At 40.2% G+C, this 15,700-nt stretch overlaps 1 protein-coding gene, 1 long non-coding RNA gene and 1 pseudogene across 3 annotated transcripts in view; 2 read left to right on the top strand and 1 right to left on the bottom strand.

Moving 5' to 3' along the window:
• The window catches only part of LOC139809579 (uncharacterized), a 67,489-nt gene that overhangs the window by 46,556 nt on the left and 5,233 nt on the right, over positions 1-15,700 (top strand). The gene's annotated exons all lie outside the window — the stretch shown is intronic.
• LOC139810418 (uncharacterized) lies at positions 275-1,801 on the bottom strand (annotated as a pseudogene).
• LOC139810163 (uncharacterized) lies at positions 6,909-8,589 on the top strand. 2 transcript variants are annotated; one of them, XR_011731241.1, is made up of 3 exons: positions 6,911-7,135; positions 7,273-7,865; positions 8,013-8,589. It is a non-coding gene; the product is annotated as an uncharacterized lncRNA (long non-coding RNA). The 2 variants fall into 2 exon arrangements; XR_011731240.1 differs by lacking the exon at positions 8,013-8,589 and having other exon boundaries at positions 6,909-7,135; positions 7,273-7,902.

Genomic DNA, 15,700 nt, shown 5'->3' with positions numbered 1-15,700 from the left:
TAAATTAAAAGGTGTATATATATATATATATATAAAAGACAATGTGTCTATTTTTACAACTATTATACCCTTACAGATCTTGTCAGTAAAAATTGTGTAACTTCGCAGAATTCATATGAAAAGGTTAATAAATGTGCACAGTTTTACTACTTTTTCACTTTTAAGCCCAGATAGCACAGTGCGTCAAATAACGTTGTAATGCCGTCAAAGTGACGTCTCTTACGACAACAATCCGCCACTTTGACTGCACTATTACGTCACTTGATGCCACTGTGCTATCTGGGAGTAGACAAAGAAACAAACTTTATGAATGTCTCATGTATATAATTTGATGAACCTTCAGTCTTATTATATCTTATTAATCTTCTTCGTCTGATAATTTTTGTGTTGAGTATTTTTTATTTTCTATTCTCTCTAGTATCTTAAGTTGCCTTTCTAAGATGCTATTTCGCTCTTTTTGCAATTGTAATTGTTCTGTTTGTAATTCATTACATTTTTTTAGCTCCGCCAGATATTTTGTACGTATTTCTTGTTTGGCATCACTTTCTCTTTGTAGCACAGCACAGATGGATTCCTTAACTGATTGTAGAGTAAGCGCCAATTTGCCATCTCGTACTTTTGCTTTTGTATTTATTAAAGATGAGCAACTGCTATCCGTTATGGACGATCTGCTGCTACCTGCTACTGATAGAGATTCACTGTTAACTGCAGATGGTGTCGAAGGTGGTGAGTTTAGTGCGATAGAAGATTGTTCTTCATTTTCATTCCTGTAATAGAAAACATTTTAAATTATATATCTAGAAATAAATTAAAAAACATCTTAAGGAGATGATTACTCACTGAGACAAATGTTGATTGACCACCCTTTGCAAAACGTCTTCCTGAGAAACCATTTCATTGTGGCCAGCTACAAAAGGTGGCACTCCACTGTGACTTTTTCCAAATAATTTTATCATTTCACTGCAAAGATACATATGTATTCTATTACCTATTACTCATTAACTACTAAATATAATACTAAATACTTAATAAAAACAGAATATTGTGAGAATAACAAAATAAAAATATAAAGCAAACTGACTGAACTGTTAATTATAAATGTTTAATTCAAAAATATTACATTTATAGTTACATACAGAAAATACAAGATAGAACTTACTCTTCATATGGAAGAGGTTTAGTGCCTTTCCCAGAACTGTTTTTTTCCCATGGTCCGTTCAATATGTTTATCCCATTTCTTCTTCAACAATTTAAATTTATTTTTCATGTGATTTTTAGTATCATTCACATAACCTCTTTCCTGGAAAGATTCTGCTATCGCTTGAAACATGGCCTCTTTACTTTGATATTTTCTTTTCTGGAATTTTTTTTCATGCTGTTCATACTCTGTGAAAAACAACATTAGGTTCTATGGTCCCAAATAAAATAGCCATCATTATTGACACCAGAAGTATTCTCTTTTTCATTATCTGAGCCTTGATTTGAGTCTTGAATTGAAGAGTCCAATGAAGATACAATTGTAGGCGTGTGCTGCATAGAGCTTGTTGCAGGAACCGTAACAGAAGGACTCTCATGGATTTTAATCTGAGGCTGAATTCTAGAAGGACCTGCTTTATTTGGTAAAGCATCCAAAAGTGAAGAGTCCAGTGAAGACACAATTGTAGGTGTGTACTGCATAGAGCTTGTTACAGGAACAGTAACAGAAGGACTCTCATGGAATATAGTTTGAGGCTGAATTGTAGAAGAATTTGTTTTATTCAGTACAGAATCCAGAGGCGCAGTTGTGGTTAGGAACTGTGTCGAGTCTGTTGTAGTAGTTGCAACAGAAGTCTGGGGAGGCTTGAATAACTTTATTGACACCAGTTTAGGTTTCACAGCTAAAAAATAAAACAATATTAATATATAGTACAATATTCATGCAATTTAAATTACCTTAGAATAAAATCATTTAATCTATCTTTTAGAATTTATTTTATTAGTCAATTAAGTAAAAATATAACTAAAGTATTGTATTTAAGTAATCAGCATCATATGAAATTCTTACCTTTAAAAGAAGTCTCCATGATTGTTAATTTTGAAATATTCTCTGGACTCTAGACCCGACTGACTTGAGCAATGGCTACTGTTTACACACTTCACACGCATGCGCGTGATGCGCGCATAGCCTCAATTGCACCACCTTCGAAGGTGAGGCAAATAGAGCGTGCTCCTAATTGCTCCTTGGAGTATACTCTAACGTGACGCGAACATTTAGTCGACATCTTGGTTCAGGTGACGCGAACGTATTGCTAAATAAAGCGTGCTCCTAATTGCTCCTTGGAGTATGCTCTAACGTGACGCGAACATCTAGTCGCCATCTTGGTTCAGGTGACGCGAACGTATTGGAGCGCATTGGAGTGAGAAGAGCATGTTGGGGCATGCGACGCGAACAAACCTTCTTATATCACCTATAAAGAGTGATTTTAGCAAAATTTAGGCTTAATGAATAAATTATATGTGTGCGCGCGTGTATGTGTGTGTCAGCATATACAATTCTTTGAGATTCGGTCAATTATATCCAGAAAAATTTGAAAAATTTTGGAACCGGTTTCCAAAAAGATCGGTAACGAAAAATTATACACTTAATGCAATTCCCGGGAAATTCTACCCCTACTTCATATACAATTCTTTGCGATTCGGTCAATTAATTTCCGAAAAATTGAAAAAATTTTGTAACCGGCTTCCAAAAAGATCGGTAACGAAAAATTATACATTTTATAGCACTCCCCGGAAAATTCAACCCCTATTTCATATATAATTATTTTCAATTCGGTCAATTATTTCCCGAAAAATTAGAAAAATCGGTTTCCAGAAAATCGGTAGCAAAAAATTGGCCGCGACATTTTCATCCCCGGGAAATTCTACCCCTGTTTCATATACTTTTGGTAAAAATTCGGTCCACTAACGAATGAGTAGGGTAGACCGGGGACAAAAGTAACATTTTGAGTTTAAGATTTTATAACAGTTAAAATATAATATCTACGTAAAAAAGACCTGTACCTTTAAATGTATAATTTATTTGACTACAAAATTTTCTTGTGCTGAATTCAGTAATGTAACTAGGAAAAAATTTATTATTGTTTAAAGAATATGAGGAATACTGTTACAACCGTCCCAACCCCCGGGACAATTGTAACAGCAGAGGGGAACGATTGTACCACATCATCTATAAACAAAATAATGGTTATTTGTAGGTTTAATTAATCAATCTTACGAATTTTCTATAAGAAATGTAACTTTAATGATAAAATAATTTGTTACATGACAATATCAGTATTTTTACATTATAACAAATAAAAACAAATAATACTGTTTTCTCAACTGAAAGACTATTTATAATCATATATATTTAAAGGGTTAGGTTAAGTTGACGTTGTCCCCTAGCAACAGGGACAATTGTAACGCTACAACTGTCCCCAGGCATTGATGTTACAATTGTCCCCTAATGATATTTTATGATTCGAAGTAAATTTTTTACATAAATATCTGGATGAAAGTCAATCGTATTATGCAAATCATCAACATAGATAATCACTAAAACATAAAAAGGTAAAACCTTATACCTTCGGCATAAAGAAAGAAAAATATTTCAGATTTTATGCACGTAAGAAAAATTACTTCAGGAAGGAAAAAAGTAACTTCTTCTCCTGCACACGTGCACGTTCCGCGAGGGCGGCAATGAACCAAGGAACAAATTCCACTCTATCTAGCGGATCTCGCCTCGCGGTCCCACACACGAACCTTATAGTTTAAGAAATATTCACGATGTTACAACTGTACCCTGTTACTTTTGTCCCTGGTCTACCCTAGTTCGCGTACAGACAGACGTGACTTATATATATAGATATTTATTAATTAAATTGTAAATAATAACAATATTACACAATCGAGAACAATCGATAAGAAAAGGAAAGAAATTTTAATTTTTGTAATGATGATGCGACCATCAGTATGTGAGTTTTCATGATTGTCATGAGATACGGTCCCAAACAATATGTATATGCGCCATAAACGTATGATTTTCCGCGGTTTGCCGGCGGCGGTCATTTCCTCTCGGATTCCGTGTCATGCAGCGTCTTTGAGCCATATTCATCAAAGGTAATCCTTTATTTCTAACAACAAAATTTCTTGAAAACATTGAAAATATGTAACGTCATAAAGAAAAAGTAATACTCGTGTATATAGTTTGTGACGTTGCGGTTTCGCCGCGGCGTGGCAGCGCTCCGCCGCCGTCACAAGGCGCGGATTGCGCGCCCGAGGACGGCTCACGAATCAACCTTCGATCTCCAGGGGCGTATTAAAGTTGCGATTCAAATATTCATTATTGTTTTTTTTTCTCTTGCGATATTGCGTGGCGCCTCACCCCGTCGAGTTGGAGTTCCAACGCCACACTGAAGATGACGAGGAGTACCAGGAGAGCCGGATGATAAACGGAATCACAAGGACCGAAAGCGAGATGTCGAGGGCGAGGAGCCCGAGTTACGAGGACCGCTACTAAGCGAGGGACGACGTGAGACGCGCGCGCTGCGCGCCAGCAACGGCAGGCGAACCTGTGCATCGCAGGGGCCCGGCGCCGGGCCTGTCTGCAGTCCTCCGAGGCCAGACGGACTCTGGGGGTGGATGGCCACCGCCCCCGAGTCGAGCCAGAGGACACCGCGGGAGTCATCGCCTTGCCTACTACAACGGGGAAACCTGGAAGGACCCCGCGAGCGCGTAGGGCACGTTCAAACGCCCCGCCGAATCCACGGTCGATAACCCTGCTAGCGACTCCCTCGCGAGCTTGCGAGCTCATCGCCAATTGGTCCGCTTATCGCGCGGAATGGTCGCGCATGTCCCGCTGGGGGCGTTAGATCGACGCCTCTGTCGAGCGCACTTCCGCGATCATTCGTGAGCTACCCTCGGGACCGACGACACGCTTTTCTCTCGAGCGCTTCCCGGCCTAATTCTGCTGCGCACGTGGTGCCTGATTTTCTCGCGACGGTTTTTGGTGACGGCGGAGAGGACAGCCCCGACCGAGGAAGCATCTTACCGGTGAGGTTGCCTCGTAATAGACGGTAGTAATGTAAGCCACGACACCGCCCTCCGGGCCACGCTCTCGCCTAAAGTACCCGCGTAATTGAGATCCCGTAATTGTGCGTCTGCGATCGAGAGCGAGAGCGAAGGGCTTCGGGATGGTCTCGTGGCCAGGAATCGGCACTCGTTGCGTAAAAACCCTGGAGATCGTGATAGATATTTTGACTCGGTAATTCGCGAATATTCTCGCGGTATCTCTAGTCGCGATCACGTATTCGGTGATAAACTTCGACGGTACGCCCCGCGTGACTCTCGTGCCCGTACCTATTCGTCGAGAATGATCTTTGGCATTACGCCGTTCACGTAATTTCGTGTACTCACGTTAGACGCGGTCATGTTCGCGCTACCCCGTGTAAATATTTCTCCCTGCTTAGATTTAGTTTTACATTACGTTAGTTTGTAAGTCAGTCCAGACCTTATCGCGTTGTGTAGTATCGCGCTGGTTTAGCGCTATTCTCATCGGAAGATATTCTTTCTTTCGCGTTGAATTAAGTGCTCTTTTGCGTAGGGCGTATGTCCCGTAAAGATTCGTTAGATTGAGTACGATATTCTTCTCGCGCTGATGATTTCCTCGGCGCGATAAAACTTAAGTATTTCGCGTCATCTGTCGCGTTCGAGCTTAATATATTGCGCCTCGTATTTCGAGGAGACTTTACCTTGGCGACAGAATTTTGTACACTCGCGATCCTTCGAAATTTATGGAGTTAATTGTTAGTGTTCGCGGTCAAGTATGTTTGGACCTGTTATTCGAATTATTATCCTTCTGTCTACCCATGCTTTCGGATTATTATTTCACGCTCACGATTACTCACGTCTATATTATTTCACTTTGTCGGTAATGAATAACTCGCTCCTGTAATTTGTTAGAGCCATCTCGTGAGCCAATTATTTGTCTTTACAATAAATGTTACTCTCTTCTATTATTAATTGGTTGAATTCGTAATTTTTGTGTCGTCATCACCATTCGCGCCGCCCTATATCACCTTCGTCCCTGAGTACTACGCCGAGCTGGTCGATTTCTCGCACGCCGTTTAACTACGATAAACGTCTCGATAATTTTGTGATTTTCGCGTTAGTGGACGCGGGATACCGCGTCTGGCGCCCAACACTCACGTTCGCGTTAGAAATTCGGTTCGTGCGAGAGATTCGTCGGAGAGGCCTAACATCCTACTCTCCCGCAACTCCCTTTTGACCCGGCTTTGCGCCCGAACGGGTAAAAAGTCGTGACAAGTTTTAATTACATTTTTCTACTTATTGCAAGAATTGTATATGAAGACTGAAGTATAGGTTATGGTTTACGGCGAATACTGCAAACATAATTAATTCTCCCTCGGATCCCGTGTTAGGGCTCGGGCATTCCGTAGCACGGTAGGTCGTGCACACAGAGCGGTTCCGCCGCGACAGACCGTGCACACGAGCGGTTTCGACCGCGCGGGATAAGCCACTCGTGTGCACGGTCTGTCGCGGCGGAACCGCGCGGTCGAAAACACTCATGTGTGGTCTACCGCGCGGTCTAAATCGCTTATGTGCACGGTCTCGGGTCTACCGCGCGGCGAAACCGCGCGGTCCAAGCCGTTTGTGTGCCCGAGGTCTATGCATGTCTTCGACTTAACGTTCCATTACTACAAGATAATGATCCTTTATTTCTAACAAAATTATATATGTATAAACGTTATAAAAAAATAATACTTATTGTGTATATTTTTCTACTTATTGCAGTTATCATACATAAAGACTGAAGTAAATTATATTACTTCACTGCAAATATTATTCTCTTTTGGATCCCGAGTTGTGCTGCAGCCAAGAAGACTAGAGACCAGGAGACCGAACTCCTTAAAATTTCAGTGGTGGGGGTGAGTCAAAATGTGGTCCGGCGCTGTTCGCAGTATGGTCGCCGGCCAATTCATGAACTACGGCGTGCTGGATTTCCGGTGCAAGATGGTGCAAGAGCTTCGTGCAACATAACCAAGAACATCAGCTTGGCATCTTGGCAGATGTAAACACTGAATTTAATTTTGATGTCGTAAGTTTTAATAAATAATATATGATACTTAGGAACGACGAAGTTCACATAGGAAACTTTTTTTGGATAAAACAAGTGATAAAAAAAATACGATATTCTGTGTTGTGAAATATAATCAATTGAATTTTTTTGCATAGGGCACTGAGTCTGGAAAAGTAATTGATGCAACCATGGGCGAATATCGAGAAGAAATTGAGGAAAGATTCGTAAAAGCAGGTTGCGAAATACACGGCGACTACAGGATTGCAAAGACATGCAAAAATTGTCTATTTCAATATCTACGAAAGAATGCAAAACTCATTCAGTTGCCACATGAAAGTTGGGGATTTGTTGTGCAAGATCACCGCATAATATTTGCTAAAGCAGAAAATGATTATACTATAAAATTAAATATGATCATTGATTCGAACATGAACGGAGAGATATATTTTAAACAAAACCATATAAAGTGGCTAATACCTGAGCCAGAATCAGTGAGAGATATTGTTGAAAGTTTGAATTGTATTGATAAACTCTTGATTTTTCAAAGCATATAAATTTTTGTAATGAAATTGATAATAGCTTCCTCGGAACAGCTAAATTGTACATAAAAATGTTTATTGATATTGGATGTGTAACTCTTGGTTTTTCAAAGCATATAAATTTTTGTAATGAAATTGATAATAGCTTCCTCGGAACAGCTAAATTGTACATAAAAATGTTTATTGATATTGGATGTGTAAAATGCAATGTAATTTTTTTTAAATAAAATTATGGTTTTTCCTTTATATTTATCTCCTTATATTTTTACATAACTTTAAATATATATTATAACTTTAATAACATAACTTTTATTCAGTCTTTTTTTTATCGAACACTTGTTTTTATTTTTTTGCAGATTTTCCACCAAGTTTCGATTGTTTTCGATGTTTTTGCATCTCCACTTTCTTCTCATCATATATTTTATTGTAAGTTTTACTGAGAATATGTGCTCTGCTTAATGTATAATAATGAATCACCCGTTTTGTCAACGCTCCCTTATGTTCTTGACATCCAATGAACGGGAATATATTTTCAAAGCATAATTTATAACGATTTTCAACTTACACATAAACTTTCGTCTCCTGCATCCATGGACTCTTCTTCAAAATTATCTTGATGTACATCGAAAATACATGGTACACTACCTTGATTCAATTTAAATTTTTCACGTGGTATTTCGTTTATTGTTCCATCTTTCAAGACAGTTCGAAAAGTCCGCTCAACATCGTTGTCCTTGAAATGTTTATCGCAAATACGTAAATATTTTCGAGTAGCGTTTCCCTTACTCAAAAACGGAGAAATCTTATCTATCCAGATTTGATTTTCATGAGAATCCTGAAAAGTGAAAAAATCAAACTGATTGTATGTTCTTGAGAAAATGATTGTTATTCATTTTTATTTCAATCAAATACACTTACCTTCGGAAATCCAAATAGCGTCCTTTTATTCGAATCCAAATTGGGACATTTACTCTCACAATTCACAATGCAACACACTTTAGACATGATTTCACTTTGTTTTAAACGGTTTGCAACAAACAAGAAGACTAGAGAACAAACGACGTAAAGATTCGAACTTATCCAGCACGTAGCGTAGTTCATGAATTGGCCGGCGACCATACTGCGAACAGCGCCGGACCACATTTTGACTCACCCCCACCACTGGAGTTCGGTCTCCTGGTCTCTAGTCTTCTTGGCTGCAGCCTCTTAGAGCCAACGTTTTTATTTATCTGCAAAGGTAATCCTTTATTTCCAGCAACAAAAGGACACGTTAGGGATGTCAGATTTAGGCTCAATTTCACAAGTGTCGGTTAACTTCTAATCTTAGATTAACTCACTCTTCGTCTCCTAACATCCCCCTTAAAAAGAGACAAAGAGTGAGTTAATTTAAGATCAAAAGTTAACCGACACTTGTGAAACTGGGCCTTAAGCCGGGATTCACTTGAGAGTCGGTTGGTGGGGAACACACACACGCAAGAGAACACACATAGTTGCGAGCACAAATACCTGCTGTTTCTTTTGTTCGTGTCTCCTACCAGCCGACTCTCGAGTGACTTTCGGCTTAAATCTGACACCCCTGCCGTACGGTTGTTGTATAAATAAAAAATTTTACACATACATATATTTTTTTTACATAAACATTTGTCGCGTTTTTTTCGTTTTTTTCATTAATGTTTATGTGTTATACTTAATTATTCACCTGACAAATGTTTATGTAAAAAAAATATTACAGAAAAAATATATGTATGTGTAAAATTTTTTTTTCTGATATTATCAAAGTTGAACATTTATGTAACAAAATACCATTGTCATTTTTTCTACAGTTTTTATTTTATTTTCTAAATACTTAGCGATAACAAGAAATTAAAAAATACATTAAAATATATATTGAATAAGATTGGATTTAAAATTTGACATAAAATTGAAATTGATCATTATGTACTTAAAGTACTTTAATTTCTGAGATGGTTGTACGCGTTTGCCTACATTTCGATTAGTCACAAAATAATACGATATATTTATCTATACCACCAGGAACATTGCAATTTAGCGATTTAAGTAAATTAGATTTATCGGGTATTATAATAAATGATGGTGGTCGAGGAACCTGAGAAAATTGAATTTACTCATTTGTAGGCTAACATATTGTTACGCCCGTGCTGAGTAGAGAAGTCGCGGAAAGCTGTGAAGCGCGCTCCTTGACAACGGGAGTTTGTTAATGGATTTATTGATTTTCTGTCTGGCGGATTTATGGAATCCGCACGCGTTCTGTTTTACGAGCTTGGAATAAACGCATTTCTTAAGTTCTTTTGAGTTCTCTTTAATTTTGCGAGTTCCGCGAAATACGTGCGCGAGTGTGGAGTGCGCGATAGTGTTACGGCGGCGAGCTTACTCGACAAGCGTAACATTTTGAGGGCTCGTTCGGGATACGAGGCGACGAACGCAGTATCCCGAACAGGATGACGACCACGCACACCCCGCCGAGGACCCGTTCGCAGGCCGCGGCGTCGGCAACAACGGAGGCGGGCGCGACCCATCCGCAGGATGCGGGGGCGACGGAGGCAGAGGCGGGCGCTTTTGAAGCTGTCTACTTGGAGCTTCAAAAGCTGCGCCAGGAGCGGCGGCTGGAGCAGCAGGAACAACAGCTTTTCCGCAGCGAGTTGGAGGCTCGCCTGAAGGAACGCGACGCTGCGGTGGCACGTCTTCAGGAGCAACTCGCCGTACATCAGCTAAGTCCCTCCAATAATGTTTCTCGCGGCGAAATTTCGAATAAGGCGACGCGTGAGATAGGCGCGTGTGCGGGGCGCGCCGCGTGCGGAAATTCGGTCGAGCCGCTGCGTGTGATGGGCACGGGCGAGGGCTCGTGTGCTGGGCGCACCGCGTGTGGAGGTTCGAGTGAGACGTCGCTCGGTTATAAATTAAAGCCCGACACGTTCGACGGGAGTGTTCCTCTGCGCGAAAATTTAGCACAGTTCAATTTAATTGCGCAAGCGAATGGCTGGGAGGAATCTTCGAGAACCGTGGCTTTAGCCTCGAGCTTAAGAGGGAAAGCGCGTGCCGTATTGGATGGGGTAACCGAATTCGAGAGCCTTCGCTATTCTGAATTAGAGGCTAGGTTAGAGTTGCGTTTTGGCGAAGCGCATATGTCTCAAACGTTTTACACCCAGTTCACTAATCGGAGACAAAAACCCGGAGAAGATCTGCCCATTTTGGGAGCGGATTTAGAACGTTTAGCGCGTTTAGCCTATTCGGAATGCTCGGCCGAGGTGCGGGATAAGATTGCGTGCGCCCAGTTCGTTGCGGCGCTTTCTGACGGTTTTGTAAAACGAACTCTTCAGTTAGAGGGATTAACTTTCTTGAGAGCCGCCATAGAGAGGGCCATGGCAATAAAAGTCATCCAAGCGAATAGTTTTTCGCGGAAATTTGAAAGTAGAAATCTCGGAAAAGGCAGAGCTGGGAACGAAATTAAATCGGCGGGGAATGAGAAAGATGAAAAGAGTTCTGCAAATTTTAAGAAGAATTCGGGTTTCAGGACGAGATTCGTGAGGAAAAGGAGTGCTGGCAGTGCGGTGCCAAAGGGCACTTTCGGTCGGAGTGCCCTTCTATAACTACGGAAGAGAAGGGAAACTCGGAATAGCCGAGCTCAGCGGGGCATGTTTGGCTCAGAGGTGCAAAGGCCCTGCGAAATTAAGTAGGATAAGTAGCGGGTTAAGTGATTTTTGTTTTCGCGGCCGAGTTAATGGCCGGACTTGCGTCTTTAGAATAGATACGGGCTCCGATGTGTCGGTACTTAGGGAAGATTTGTTAGGTTCTTTAAAATCACCCACTCCTGTAGAGAGATATTTCTTGACCTATCCAACGGGAGAAACGGTTCCTGTAAAACATAGAGTGGTGGTTGGAATCGAAATAGGGAAATTTTCTTTGAATTTTCCGGTAATCATAGCGGCCATAAAAGACGAGTGTATTCTAGGAGCGGACTTTCTTTCAAAAATAGGGGTAGGAAGCGTTTTCTTTTCGGTTTTTGAGGAAACGGTGTCAGAGAGTCAAGAAAACTTTTTCTGTTCCCGAATTTGTAGTTTTGAGAGATAGGAGGATTCTTTTTTTTTCTTAAAGAATTTTTTGAGAAAAATTTCGAAACTCTCAACGCTTCTCAAAAGGAGCAGTTTGCTGAATTGGTGGTCGAGTTTCAAGATGTCTTTTCGGAAGATGTGGTTGCAGGAAATTGCTCCGTCGTTGAGCATGCTATTAGGGTGAAAAATTCTTCTCCGATTAAACAGGCTCCTAGGCGAATTCCACTGCATATGCGAGAAGAGGTGGAAAAGATTTTAAACGAAATGAAACAACGTGGTGTCATCGAAGAATCTCATAGCGCCTGGGTTTCTCCAGCTGTTTTAGTTAAAAAGAAAGGTGGAACGATTAGATTCTGTATCGATTTCAGGAAGTTCAATGCCATTACAGAAAAAGATTCTTATCCTATTCCCAGGATAAATGATCTTTTTGATCGTTTATCCGGAAATTCCTGGTTCACTACCTTAGATTTAAAAAGCGGCTATTGGCAGGTGAAACATCGTCCTCAAGATAAGGAGAAAACGGCCTTCTCTATAGGAAATGGCTTATGGCAGTTTACTGTAATGCCATTTGGATTATGTAATGCTCCTGCTACTTTTGAGCAGATTGATGGAGCAGGTTCTTCGTGAGATATTGAATAAGATCTGTATGGTTTATTTGGATGATGTCATCATCTATAGTAAAACTTTTGAGGGAATGCTGGCAAATTTAAGGGAAGTATTTCTTCGTTTACGGGGTGCAAATTTAAAACTTAATAAAAAAAATGTACTTTCTTTGGGAGAGAAGTGAAATACTTAGGCCATGTCGTTTCAGAAAGAGGAATCTCCACTGATTCGGAGAAAATTAAGACCGTTCAAGAGTGGCTTATTCCTCAAAATAAGAAGCAAGTGCGAAGCTTCTTGGGACTCTGCTCTTATTATAGGAAATTTGTGAAGGAATTTTCTCTTATTGCTAAGCCATTATTTTCTTTAACTGAGAATCTTAGAAAATTTGTGTGGGATGGGCATTGTCAGGAAGCTTTTGAGAAGCTTAAACAGAACTTAATTTCTTTTCCTATTTTAGCTTTCCCAATAAAAAAAGGGGAATTTATTCTTGATACTGACGCTTCAAATCACGGCTTGGGCGCGGTACTTTCTCAGATTCAGGATGGTAGGAAGAGGGTCTTAGCTTATTATAGTCGGGTTTTGAGCAAGTCTGAAAGGAACTATTGCGTAACTCGTCGGGAGCTGTTAGCTTTGGTGGAGGCTTTGAAGACCTAGAACGGATCATATTTCGTTACGCTGGTTGATGTCTTTTAAGAATCTAGAAGAGCAGTTAGCACGTTGGATGGAACGCCTACAACAATTTAATTTCGTAGTCAAGCACCGAGCAGGAAAGGTGCACGCAAACGCTGACGCGTTGTCTAGGCGTCCATGTGCGGAAGGAAACTGCAGATATTGTGATAAAGTGGAGATGGGGGAAGAAAGTATTGTAAGGGGAGATGTTAGAAGAATAATCTTGAAAGAAATTGAATCTGCGGACTGGAAAAGAATGCAATTAGAGGACCCTTCAATTGTAGGAATTTATCGTGGAAAAGAGGAGAATAGGCGACCTCTTCGTCAAGAAATAGCTCAGAGAGATTCGACTGCTAAGGACTATTGGCTTCAATGGGATTCCCTGGTGATTAAAGACGGGATTTTGTGTAGGAAATGGGAGTCTCCAAATTTATGTTCCGTTGTTTTTCAAACTATAGTTCCTTGAGGAATGATTTCGCGAATTTTAGAAGAAGCTCATGATTTTTCCACAGGTGGCCATTTTGGTGTCAATAAGACCTTAGAGAAGATTTGTAAACATTTTTATTGGCTTTCTGTAAGCAGGATGTCGAACATTGGTGTAGGACTTGTAAAGTTTACGTTTCAAAAAGAGGGCCATCTGATAAAGGAAAGTCTTCTATGCAAATTTACAATGTCAGTGCGCCTTTCGAAAGAATTCAAATAGATGTTCTTGGTCCCCTTCCAACTTCTTCTTCGAAAAATAAATATCTGTTGGTGGTTACGGACTGTTTCACGAAATGGGTGGAAGCTTTTCCGCTTGGAAATATTAGGACTAAAACGATTGCGGAAGTTTTCTTGAGTCAAGTGGTTTCTAGATACGGCATTCCTTCGGAATTACATACTGACCAAGGAAGAAATTTTGAATCTCGATTATTCTTGGAACTAACTCAGTTATTGGGAATTTAAAAAACAAGAACTATTCCATTTCACCCTCAATCCAATGGTCAGGTGGAACGTCAACATCAGACGTTGTTAAATTATCTGGCAAAGTTCGTTGCTGAAAATCAACGAGATTGGGATCGTTGGATTCCATTAGGGTTGTTGGCGTATAGGTCTTCTAAACATGAAACTACTGGTTTCACTCCTTCTGAATTGCATTTAGGTCGGGAGTTAAGATTACCCTTGGATCTACTTCGCGGACATCCTCCTGGTTCTGAGACTATTCCTTCGGAAAGAGAATATTTCCGTCACTTGAAAGGAAAAATGGATCTCATTCATAACATTGTATGTCAACGTATGGAAATTAAGTCTCAAGAAGCCAAGGCGCTTTATGGTCGGAAGGATAGACAATTATGCTATGAGCCTGGGCAAAAAGTCTAGTTATTTAATCCTCGAAGAAAAATAGGAATAACTCCTAAGTTACAAAGTAATTGGGAAGGTCCTTTTAAAGTCGTTAAAAGAATAAATGATGTAGTTTATTGCATTCGTAGGTTTAAACGGCATAAGAACAAAGTCGTTCATTTAGATAGATTAGCTACTTTTTATGAGAGGTAATTTCTTTCGAATCACGATTTTCATCCGAAGCGCGGAGCCCGAAAAATTTCAATTTATTTAATTTGTTCAAAATACCGCTTATAAGGATAGGAAACAGTGGTGTGCTGCCATCTGTTAGAATAACTGAATCACTAATTATGTCTCTGAAAGGCTCTAGCGGGACCAACGTGGGTCCTAGTTATATTCCAAAATAGTGTCACGGAACGGCGCTGCTATACAAGGTGGTAGCGCTACCTGGCTTCCGGTTTCTTCACGGAAGTTCGGGTCTTCTTGAGCGAGCGTGCGTTTATTACGCTTCTGTTCGTCGTTGTAAGAGTCACGCGTGCTGAGTAGAAAGACTCGTAGTCTCATTATACTAGTATTAAGCTCGCGATTTCGAGACATAGATTGCAGCGGAATTCCGGCTGAAGTAAAAGGAGGAACCGGATACATCAGGTGCTAGATTGCATCAGCATACGCTACGGACGAACAAAGGAGACGTCCTTCGCCATTATTCCCGTTATTGAAGGATGTCCGCCATTACGGACGATCTGACGACTGATGGAAATTTCAGAGCCTTGAGGTATAAAAGGCATACGGCTGGCGATTGAGATGGAATTATTCCAATGCGAAGATATACAAGAAAGGTAACTCTCGTTGTTCAGTTTAAGGAATCATTGATCTTGAGAGTGGGCTAAGGTGCTTTAGCTAAATAGCGATCTCTGATTCCAGAACATTCGAGAGCTTCTATATTACGTTTGGATGGTGATCACCAAAGGCGCCCAATATATTTGTGTGGCATTTCGATCCCATCCCCGAGCCGGTTCCCAGTCAAAATATCTCTCCTAAATGATCTCATACAAAAAAGTCTCGGGAAAAATATCTCAGTTCAAAATGTCTCAGTCCAAAAATATCTCAGTCCAAAATGTCTCAGTCCAAAAATATCTCAGTCCAAAAATGTCTCAGTCCAAAATGTCTTAGTCCAAAAATATCTCTGACAATAATTAACTTCGAAGATACATCATACAATTAATATTACGCAATATCATTATAATCAATTACATCTTACAAATTTTTATTACAAAATATCATTATAAAAAATTAATATTACATTTAATTAGTATTAGGACAGTTGTAAACTCATGTGACAACTCGTCTCGCGTGGAAAGTGTATATGCGTGGAGGCAGTA

The sequence above is a fragment of the Temnothorax longispinosus genome, chromosome 3 (assembly GCF_030848805.1).
Source record: "Temnothorax longispinosus isolate EJ_2023e chromosome 3, Tlon_JGU_v1, whole genome shotgun sequence".
NCBI lineage: Eukaryota > Metazoa > Arthropoda > Insecta > Hymenoptera > Formicidae > Temnothorax > Temnothorax longispinosus.
Note: the sequence above shows the minus strand (reverse complement) of the source record. Positions and strands in the feature narration are given on the sequence as shown.